The sequence below is a fragment of the Octopus bimaculoides genome, chromosome 16 (genome assembly GCF_046866305.1).
Source record: "Octopus bimaculoides isolate indiv1 chromosome 16, ASM4686630v1, whole genome shotgun sequence".
NCBI classification, from domain to species: domain Eukaryota; kingdom Metazoa; phylum Mollusca; class Cephalopoda; order Octopoda; family Octopodidae; genus Octopus; species Octopus bimaculoides.
The window spans coordinates 10,197,940-10,209,349 of NC_142943.1; the positions used below are offsets into that span (position 1 = coordinate 10,197,940).

General features: G+C 36.9%; 1 long non-coding RNA gene across 1 annotated transcript; it reads right to left on the reverse strand.

The window, feature by feature from the left end:
• Positions 1–5,188: 5,188 nt before the first annotated feature.
• Positions 5,189–10,607, reverse strand: LOC106869570 (uncharacterized). The gene is made up of 3 exons (XR_001409413.3): positions 9,016–10,607; positions 7,045–7,099; positions 5,189–6,284 (listed from the first exon to the last, which is right to left on the reverse strand). It is a non-coding gene; the product is annotated as an uncharacterized LOC106869570 (long non-coding RNA).
• Positions 10,608–11,410: the final 803 nt, after the last annotated feature.

Sequence of the window (11,410 nt, forward strand, 5' to 3'; positions counted from 1 at the left end):
CGTTCCGGAACGAGAAGTTATTGCCAAAGACAAATTTCAACCTAAACAGTATTAAAATGCAAAATACTGATATTTAATTTTGGTAAGAGTAGAAATTCACTCAAGTCTGGCCGAAGAAAATGGCCATGTAATGGAGTGAGGATTTGACAAGCAAAAACAGTTCACTACTGCATAGCAGGGTGTATGGAGATCACAACACACTAAGGACTTTTGTCTGTCATAAGCCGTAGCACAAAAAAAAAACAAAAAAAAACCGTAGTCTAATTCGGTTTTCATAGTATTTGACAGATTACAACACTTCCACGGACAGGTTACCAGTTTATCAAAGGGCTAACTTCCCAGCAATTGCTGGAATTCATTTCCAGCTGAGTGGACTGGAGCAACATGAAATTAAATGTTTTGTTCAGGAATGCAAGAGATTGAAAACGCAATCTTATCATGAAGGCAACAACCTAACCCCATGACCACATTGTAAAAACTAAACGAAAACTTCCTTTGCATAAATAATGCATAGTCCGCTGCTAAGAAAAACAACTTTTACTTCATGAAAATCCTTCAGACAAACCCCGCAAGATCTTATCCTAAACTACTATGTCACTATTCAGCCTAACAAAACGATATATCGAAAGAAATAGCTGCAACATCAATAGCATCACTATGCTACGATGCTCATCAATAACATATGCAGAAGAACAATAGCTTAAGGGCTGGCTGAATCTGCCTTATCCGTCTGCTGTTACCACCAACAGAAACTGCTGGCTTAGTGAAAGGACCGTGAAAAGAGTGCGATACGTCTAGACATGATTTATCCCTACATTTGAGTGTACAGCCTCTGAACACTGCTAGGACGTAGTATATAACTGGAAAAAGATTACAATAGTTTCACCGCCCATCCGCATACTACAGAATTACTAAATCAGATTTGGTATGGAGATACACAACTTTATTTTACCCAGTGTTAGAGAAAATCTATTGATAAGCCTACGGTGTTTAAAAGATAACACCATGGTTTCTACATACGTATTCAAAAGTTTTGGGCTCCAATTATGATAAAGAAATGGTTTTTGGTACTGTCAATTGCCCCATAAACTCTACAGAGTTTTTATTGTTTTGAGTGAATGAGTGTTCCTTCCCTAATTGATATAAAGTGTTGCGAGATATCAATTCTTCTCGGAATGGCGAGTTGTAATTACACTCATTTAGTAATATCTTCAGTATATGGATCTCATTGCTAGATAAGCTATCTTTCATATGAATCAAGCTGTTTTTCAGCTTTATTGAAAGCTGTTATATTACCTGAGGAAACGAATCGATGATGATCAACCGGATGCCCACGGATACTACGGACTACACTAATCCCAAGAATACGGACTGCGATTTGTGTAAACGCTGTGCCTAGAAATATAAACACTGAATACTAAAAGATAGTAACTTTCACAGAACACAGAAGGGATCGATATCAGTTTCAAAATACTTTGGCATTAAGTAAACCGAGTAACACTATAAATCCAATAACTTGCTCAATATCATTGTATTCTTCTACTTTCGATATTCAGCAGATATGAACTAAAGGCGTGATAAGAAAAGCATCAACAGCACTAATATAGGATACAGAACTGAAAGTATATTAACCATATTTCCAAGCTGTATCATTCACCACTTCACATTTACACACAAAAAGTTACTTTTAACTTCTTGAAGTATGAAGGTTTGGCACTTGAGTCGCACCGAAAGCAGAGATAAGAGAAAGGTCTTTACCCAACAGTTGGGGGCTAATAGCTGGTTTGATGGATTCAATAGTACTAGGCTGGAAATTAAAGATATGACAACCATTGAAAATGCAAGTTAGAAAAGCAGTTGCATATTATTATTTTTTTTTTTTTACCACAAGCCCTTTTGTGAAGTCTTTATTATCGTAGAGAATGAGCAAGGTCTCACCACGAATTCGACTCGAATATACGTACATTCACACACAAGCATTCTCATCCGAGATGTATTTGCCTTGCAAGTTGTTTGGTGACCCCAGTGGTGGTGGTGCTATGTAAAAAAAGAAAAAGAAAGCACCCAGTATACTCTGTAAAGTAGCTGGCATTATGAAGGGTACCCATTTGTAGAAACTATACCAAAGCAGACACTAGAGCCTTGTGCAGATCTAGCTCCTGTAAAACTATATACCACAAGCCAGCATGGAAAACAGACATTAAATGATAGACAGGCAGGCAGGCACACCCGTTAAAAGTTTTTCCAGGAAAAAGACATTTGAAGTTTCAGCTTACTCATATTTGGCACTGACGAAGACAAGCCAGGTGAAACTTCTAAATCAGACAAACTTTCCCTTGTAAAAGTTTAATATGTATTCTAGAAAATATTGAGTAACCTTTCAGTTTAATGTTAAATCATCTTTACATGTAACTTGACAAACAATAACACACATAGATCTACGCATGTATATACGAGGCGAGTCAGAGTAATGAAAATTTTGTCGGCATTGATATTTGAATCACCCGAACCACTTTCATATTCCTGTAACTAAAGTCTGCCCTAGCAGCATCCCCACTATCTTTTACAACTGAGGTAACGAGCTATCTCCCGACAGCAAGAAATCTATTCCTACCTCTATTTACCTGACATATGCTTCGTTTGAAATCCTAGACCCAAAGATAAGGGAACTTCACCTCAGCGTGAGAATCTAAAGGAAACTAAGTACAGCAAAATATTTAGTCTAGCCCTCCGATTCTGAATAATCAGAAATATTAAGTAGAACGTTGTGTTAAGAACCAATATACGACATCTACTGAACATTTGCATTTAAGAAAGTGCAACGAAAAATGGTATAACCAGTCAGTTGCAATATAAAAATTGTTCAAATTTAATCCTTATAGGAACACAAAAGAGATGAATTATTACTCATCATATAAAATGGTTAAATATTGAAATCAACTATAGGCACAAGTCTGGAGATGGGACTCTGGGAAGAGCTCGTACCTTTGGCGTCCGTGACGTTGCTCCCTACCTGGTGAAGTGGATGGGCATCCCTGGCTCTTACTCAACCACTAAATCTCGTGTGCTGACTCAGTGCCACATCCCGGTACATCGTACCAGCTGGCGATATAAAGCATGAGATGATGTTGGCGTTGACAGCACCACTAGGCGGGTGGAGGTGCTGCAACCACAGCCGAGGAGCCTCAAGACCATGTGTCAAGACATGAAATAGGAATCTCAAGACTGAAGGCGAGCCATGATACTTCGTGGACCTCTGCTAGCAGTCAGACAGTTCCACTTAGTCTTTCCTAAATGCAAGTGGTTGGGCTCCAGGTTAGCACCCTGTTGTTGGAAAATCCTCAAGCTACGAAATATAGTTTAATATGTAAAAATATGGCAGCAGTCGTAAACGATGCTGGACTACTTTGACTGCCTCATGTGCTACTCAACACAGGAGCACCTAAGTCACAATTCCTTCATTTCGGGATAGGGATGATGAAATCGATTTTTTAAAATTCCTAGTAATAGATTGGTACTTTATTTTATCGACTCTTAGAAAAATCAAAGTCAATTTCTGAAATTTGATCTCAGTAAGAAGCGAAACCAAGTACAAGATATTTTATTTAACTCTTTGCTAACACGCTGCCAATGCAAATTAAACAGTGACTAATCAGTAATTTAATGAGGATACAGAAAGTAATGGAAACGCCAAGGACTGAAATAAGCCAACTGAAAGATCTGTTATCAAAACCAGTCTGTAGTTGTGAAACCTTGTGAAATTTGAACTCAGCACTGCAAGCTAATGAAACAGCATTAAAGTACTTCATTTCTTATGGTTGTCCACTGAATTCGACGATGACCATTTTTGAATGAGTACAACATCTGGACAAACACACAGGCGCAGACAAACTCCGAATAAAAGAATACTGTAGAGAAATTTAAATTGAATAGTCTCAAAAAAAAATTTTTTTTTACTACGAAAGGGGAAAAAAACCGACATAAAAAAGATTTCGAAATATGTAGAAGTTCGGTTTTTTAAAACGACTGTTTATGTTAAAGGAAGACAAAAGCCAAACGTTACTTGCGTTTAAGCTAAAGTTTGCCAGGTCATGTTAACAACAGCATTGGAGAATGAATAGATTTTAAAAGGCATTTGATGTAGCTGTTTCCCGAGTTATAAAGTGAATTATCTAGCATTGTTAATGCAGTGATTGTCACGAAATATCAACCAATCAAGAATTAGAATCTTGTCGATATCCCATTCCATGACGAGAAATTAGTGATCGTGTATTGAAAGGTGATTGGCTCAGTGCCTGTAATTAAAAAACAAAGAATAAAGACTCATACCCTTTACAGAGACAACTCACTAGACTAGAAGGACGAAATTACTCTTAAACAGGAGAGCTGAACTGATCAGTGTTAGGGATAAGCTGCATAAAAGCCCCAGATCAATATTTTCAATTTCGTGAGATTATCAGGCACTGGATGACTGCTTGCAATAAAGTTAACTCCACTAAAGGTAACCAAGAACCACAAGAACTCGAAGTTATTGCGGAAGGCACTTGCTTAAGGTGCCGGTCAGTGGGATAGGAGCTGAAACCTGGAGGGCATGAGGGATTTTATTAGGTTGCAATAAATTTCCGGACTCAAGTACAATATATAATTCATTCTTAGGTCCTGTCAAAGTTTCATTGTCATTAATTTATAAGTTTTAAAAAGTTTAGAATGAAAACTAAAATCTCACCCCTATTCCACAAAAAAAAAAGAAAAAAAAAAGCTTTCTCAGAAATACCCTTTCGTGAGATAGCTGTTGCAATATTTAGAATTGCAATCTCTAATTCCATTACATTGGAAATTTTGGAGCGTTTAATGAAAGCTTCATTAATTGACAATTGCAGAAAGTCAAAATTATTGACCAGGAATTTAAAAAATCATGCAGAACGAAGCATGAAACGCCAATAATTTTGGTATTTATAATAAGCAAGATTTTTTTATCGCTTTCAAGAAAATAAACACTTCAAAACTTAGAATTGTAACGAGCAATTTTTAAAAATTAAATACCACCCAAGAAGATAGTAAAACTAAAAAATTGAAATCTGTTCGCAAACAGGGGATGTTTCGGCCCATTAAAAACGTTCAAATTGTTCAATTTCGTAAGTTGATCAAGCACTGAATAATTGCTCGCAACAAAGGTAACTCCACTAAAGGTAACCAAGAACCAGAAAGAGTGGCACTAGAGAGGACGGCAGATACTCAGCAAAGTACAAGGAATACTTCCTGCAGGGTTTATAGTTGCCGTCAGCTAAATTTGACTCGGTTTTGGATAACACGAAGTTATTGCAAAAGGCACTCGCTCAAGGTGCCAATCAGTGGGATAGAATCTGAAACCTGGAGGACATGAAGAATTTTATTATGTCCCAAGAAATTCCCGGACTATTGAAATATGCCATATTCACTCTTAGGAGCTGCCAAAATGTCGTTGTCATTAACAGTAGCGTTAAGGTAGAATGAAAAAAAATTCTACAAGAAAGCTTTTTCAGAAATACCCTTTCGTGAGATAGCTGTTGCACTATCTAGAATTGCAATTTAATTCCATTACATTGGAAATTTTAGAGCGCTTAATGAAAGCTTCATTAACAGACAGTTGCAGAAAGTCAAAATTATTGACTAAGAATAAGTTTAAAAAAAAAAAAAAAAAATTAAAATAGTCATGCAAAATGAAGCACGAGACGCCAATTTTGGTATTTGTAAAAAAATATCCAATATTTTCATCACCTTCAGGAAAATAAACACTTCAAAACTGAACTGTAACGAACAATTTTTGTAAATGGAATAATACGACACAAGATGGGTTATAACCCCCCCCCCCCAAAAAAAAAACCGCTGCAATATTGAAACCAGGTAGCAAACGGCTTCGCAGGAAGTCGTTTGTTTCACTAAAATCATTTAAATTACTACCTACAGGTTGCACAATATCTGTTGGATGATTATGAAAGCAAAAGAAGCATCATTTTGACATCAAACTTCATGAAATTACAAAAATTCTACAGACCAGTTCAATTTCGCATACAAAGTTCTAGATAGATTCATGTATTCTGCTTTCCTCGCTTGACCATGAGAATTAGTTAAATTTGAATAAAACTCAAATATAACCGATGCAATAACAGTCTCTGGGTTCGCATGGAATCAACAGGAAGTCAAATTAGATCCAGGATAGGTTTATTTGGTTCAAAGCTTTCGTGTTTTCTTCCATCTTCGATAATGTTCCAACAGAAAAGAAAATCAGTCGTTCAGTTTGACCGCTGAAAATAATATTTACGAGCATAAACAGCAGAAATTCCATAATTTAGACATTACTTCTATTTTGATATCTAAATTCATAGTTTTCAATAACATCGTGTCAATGTTTCGAGTTTCCATTAAATTTTCGATTTCGCTCTGTTGTTAATCGTGTTAAAACCTAACTCAAACACACATCGTGACAACTACAATATAAATATTTAAGTATCTATCAACCAAATCAATCAGCTTTGATAAAGCGGTAAACTTTTGCCAAGGTAAATCCTATCTGGTTATGATGCACGAGAGAAGCAATTTCATTTGTACAACACTTCGCTTATACCGGTTTCAGTCACTGAACCACAGTTACGTATTAAAGCCTTGCATTGACCATAGCACTTTTCATTACAGAACTTTATTGGATAGGCTAAGTCAGCGCTTGACAAGGGGCCGCATAGTGATACGAGTAAAGATAAACGCAACGCTCTCAATGTTGCACTCGCACATTCGGCCGTTTACCAAATGTTACTCAAAGATTTGTTAAATCTAAGGCAACAGTAGAAGACTCCAAGCTGGCCTACGATAGAATTGAACGTGAAACATGGTTTCGAAGAGAACCTAACATCTGTATCCGTGTCTATAAATATAACAATGGTGACACATTTTATTGGAATATTCATTTCCAAAGAGTTATGAACTACATAGTCTATACTGCCGGCAGGGAGCTAATGAAGCCGCAGCACCCACTTCCCACCGACAAAGTATATGAAGAAAAATATGTACCTTCATAAAAGCAGCCAGAGTCAAATCAGCGTCACATGGATGTCAATATGTCACGCTGAAAATGAGAAAAGTTTGAGATTTTTAGTTTACGAATGCTGGTTCTTTTATCTTGCGAAGGATAATCAAATTTAAAGCACATTTTCCAGAAGTATGGTTGATTTACCACCCCGAAACTGGTTTTGGCTTCATTCCTAGCAATCAATGAAACGATACTGAATAAAAATTTAATCATTTGCCTGTTCGAAGAATTCCATAATTTTGTCCAAAACGTTTGTTTTCAAAGTTCCAGTTAGCCTTTGTTTCATACGCTCAAATTCTTTCTAATTTGTCATTTGACTGCAGCCACGCTGGAGCACCGCTTTTAGTCAAATCGATCCCACGACTTTGTAAGCTTGGTGCTTATTCTAGGTCTCTTTTGCGAACCTCTAAGTTACAGAGACGTAAACACACTAACATCGGTTGTCAAGGCGGTGGGTGACAAATACACAAGCGACAGGCTTTCAGTTTCCGTCTACAAAAACCACTCACAAGGCTTTGTTCAGCCAGAGGCTATAGTAGATATTTGCCCAAGGTGCCACACAGTAGCACTGAACCCAGAACCATGTGATTGGGAATCAAGCTTCTTACCAGATACACGGCCACCAGGGAAATGTCCTGTGTATCGCATGTAATACAGAGTAGGCAAAGCGTAAACATAAGTGTGTTAGACACTGGAAATGCGGAATGCAAAGGAAAATATTAACAGCTTGTCGATTCTATCTTTGACAGGAACAAAAAGAAAAAGCTGGAAAACTGACGAGAAATTTGAAGAGAATTCAATATAACAAATTCAAGCAGCCATAGATTTTACTATAATCATCCCTTAACGCAAAGGAACGTCAAAATTTACCTCGTGATTCAAAGAATATACCAGAATGAATTTTTGCTTTTCGCTAGACCGACTGAAAATCTATCATTAAACTATGCAGTTTGTGACAAGTGGTTGGCACTGGAACAGTTTCAATTCCCACTGGATAATTTAGATAAATTACAATGAAACTAAACCTTGTAACAAGTGGTTAGTGCTGGTACAGTTTCAAATCCCTCAGGATAATTTAGTTAAATTACAATGAAATTAAGTTAAAATCTGAAAAACTTAACACTAGCAGAAACCGTGTCAGTTGTTTAGGCTTAGATCTATCTTGAACGAACTACAAGTCGTTCCAGCCATAACCATCCCATTTTTTCAGAAAATGTGAAAGAACATTTTCCGGTGTAATCTTGCCTTTAAGATAAGTGTTTATTTAAGGGATATCTATCCATTTTTAATAAGCCAAACCACACTGCAGGTACTTTCGTTGGAGCTGTGGCAGTGAATTATGTCTGCGAAACTTCTTTAAATAGGTGAAAGATCTCTGGTAGTTGAAGCGAGCCCCTCATTGGTTTGAAACAATCGAATTAATCTGTTCAACAAAGAGATCTTTAGAAATAAGCGGTCATAAATAACTGTAAATGAGACGAAGAATTGCCCAGAGACAGAACGCAATAAAGTCTAATAAGGTACTGTTTAGTTTCAGCTTTGAACAAACGGAAAAAAAAGCTAACTCAGCACCGACAACAAGTTCGTCTTTAAGAGTATTTAAGAGGACTAAAGTTTCCAATGGATCACTTCTGGATTTAAAAACCAGGGGGAATTGAGGGATCTTCCAGAGACACCAGAGTTTATACACGGGTTAACCTAGATAAAGGCATATAAAATCCTTCCAGTCTTTTTGGAGGGAGACATATGGGACCATTTCGTTTGCTATTTAAGACTAGTGTATGAATTGAATGGAAGATAGCTATTTTTTAAATCACGTCCTTTATTAAATAATTAGTAAATTAGTTATCAGCTCCGGCTTCTGCCCAGGTAGAGTTAATAGTAACAATGCTCGACAACAAAACAGTGACTGAATGAATAAATTTTTTAATGAGAAAAGTTGTAATACTTACATTTTAATTACTACTTCCGAAAGAGTGAAATTGCTCTTGTACGTTTGTATTTGTCTGAGAGCAGCGCCAGGATACGAAGCCAACAGATGGAATCCAGGGCAATTTTAGTGACAGCCAATGGTATATAAAATTTTTATTGGGTTATCAGGCAGTTTATAAGCGTGCTAACAATCGAAAATACTTTTTAGCAAGATAAAATGTTAAAATATGTACTCAACAACTGAGTTTATAGTTCAAGGGCTCATGTTTCTTTTTAGTTTTAAAATTAGCGATATTAACTTGTGATAAAAGTTTTTCGGGTATGTCATATTTAGATATGCTTTAAACAAGGTCCTTCCTAGAGGTGTACAATACACTGAAAGGAGTTAAAAAGAAAAAAAAACTTCCAAGCAAGAAGTATCTAATCCAGATAAGACGTAAACAATGAATTCAAGAGTTTTACAACAGAAGCAAAGGTTAACTGGTTTTCTATTCGGTCACTTATGCGAGATAGTAAGCAGGAAAATGAATAAAAAGCTTGCATGACGGTACGGGTAGATTTCATTTAGTATACTAGAGAACCTTTTCAACAGCTTTAGCAAGTCATCGACGAGTTAAATTAACAGTCTGCTCAATGGTTCTGCAGCGGGAGGAAGAAGTTCGAGAAGAAGAACAATAAATGTAATTCCCCTTCAAAGAGTACCGTTCTTTTTTTTTTTTTTAATCCAAGTCAATGTCGGTCCCGTTTACGCAGCATTTTCGTTAAATATAATAGATAAAAAAAAAATTGATATGTAGATGTGAACCATTGTAATGAAATATTACGGTGAAAAACTGATGTATCTAATTGAAGCAACTACATAATGGTGTAGAAAATCGACAGTTATCAAAACTTTTAACAATGCTAGGGGACAAGAGTTTTCACATTTCGTATATTCAGAGACAGCTCCCTTCGTTCGCAATGAAGGAATAGTCGTTTGCTAATAAATTGCAATACCGCAGATGTCGGAAAAAAAAAAAACAGCTCTTCATTGAGTTGCGTATTTCGTGCCGTCTTCGGTTGTGTAGATGAAGAGCTCTTCCATTGTGACGACTGTTACTTCGTCCCAGGGTCGTACCCGTAGATCCAACTCTCGTCATCGGTGATGATCGTCAACATGATGGATGGGTCATCAGCGGCTGACGGAGATCTTGGCAGGCTTCGACGCAATGTTCTTTCTGTTCAGTGGTCAGCAGACGGGGTACAAACTTGGCAAACACATGCCACATGTTGGGATTGCCTGCACGAAATCATACGACAGACCAACAACATTCATTTGGAGAGCAATACGAATCTGTTGTAAGCTCACCTTTCCCATTTTTAGTAGCTGCAGAAGTCGAAAAATATATCCAGATATTGTATAATGCGAACATCAAAGCAATGTTTGTGGTCAACTGGTTAAAACGTAAGCAATTCTTTCATTAAAAAAAAAAAATTCCATGCTTCATTGTGACTAATCTTACGGCGTGAGCAATCCAGTTTTTATTGCAGATGTGACTTGTTAAATTTCTAAAGCATTTAAAAAAATGTTAAACCTTGCTGGAACATCCTAATTTGCGTGTTTGTCGGTGTATTCAGGTACATTTTCACCAAGGCAAAATCATTATTTTGTGTCATATTTCTCGCTTTTTACGTTCCAAGTTCAAATCCCACCATAGTTAATTTTGATTTTTATCCTTACGGAGTCTATGAAATAAAGTAGCAGTCAAATACTGATTCCAATGTAATCGCCTGTTCTTTCTTTGAAAATTCTGGCATTGTGTCTTTGGTAGAAATAATTATTTTGTCATTATGTTTCCAACTCCTTACGTTCTGAGTTCAGATCTCACCGAGATCAACATTGCCTTTCAACTTTATTGTCGTTCATCGTTCGATAAATATTGTCTTTCTTCGTTCGATAAATACTGGGGATCGATTTAATCGACCAACCCGCTTAACCAAATTTGTGGGCCTTGTGCTCGTGTTTAGACAATTATTTTGTGTCTTTATGGGTGAAGACATGGCTGTATGGTTAAGAAATACGCCTGGGGCTCGACCTCACTTCGCACCATCTATCATTTCCTTGGAGTGACCAATAATTTAAGAGTGAAATATGGTTAACGGAAACTACGACGAATAGACTGTTTCGTTGATCGGATCAACTGAAACACTCGTCGTCGTAACCGACGGAGTGCTACTTTTTATCCTACCAACGTCCCGGGAGGAAAGGATATTGTAGGCTTACGTGAATTCTACAAAAACAAAATAAAACTAAAATCGAATATAGATGGTTGTCATAGCTACAGTTGCTGGAATGCCTTCGATCATAGATCTGATTAATCAGACTCTCCCTACAGCTAAACAAAAACATCAATACGACTTGCTGACTCACTATAC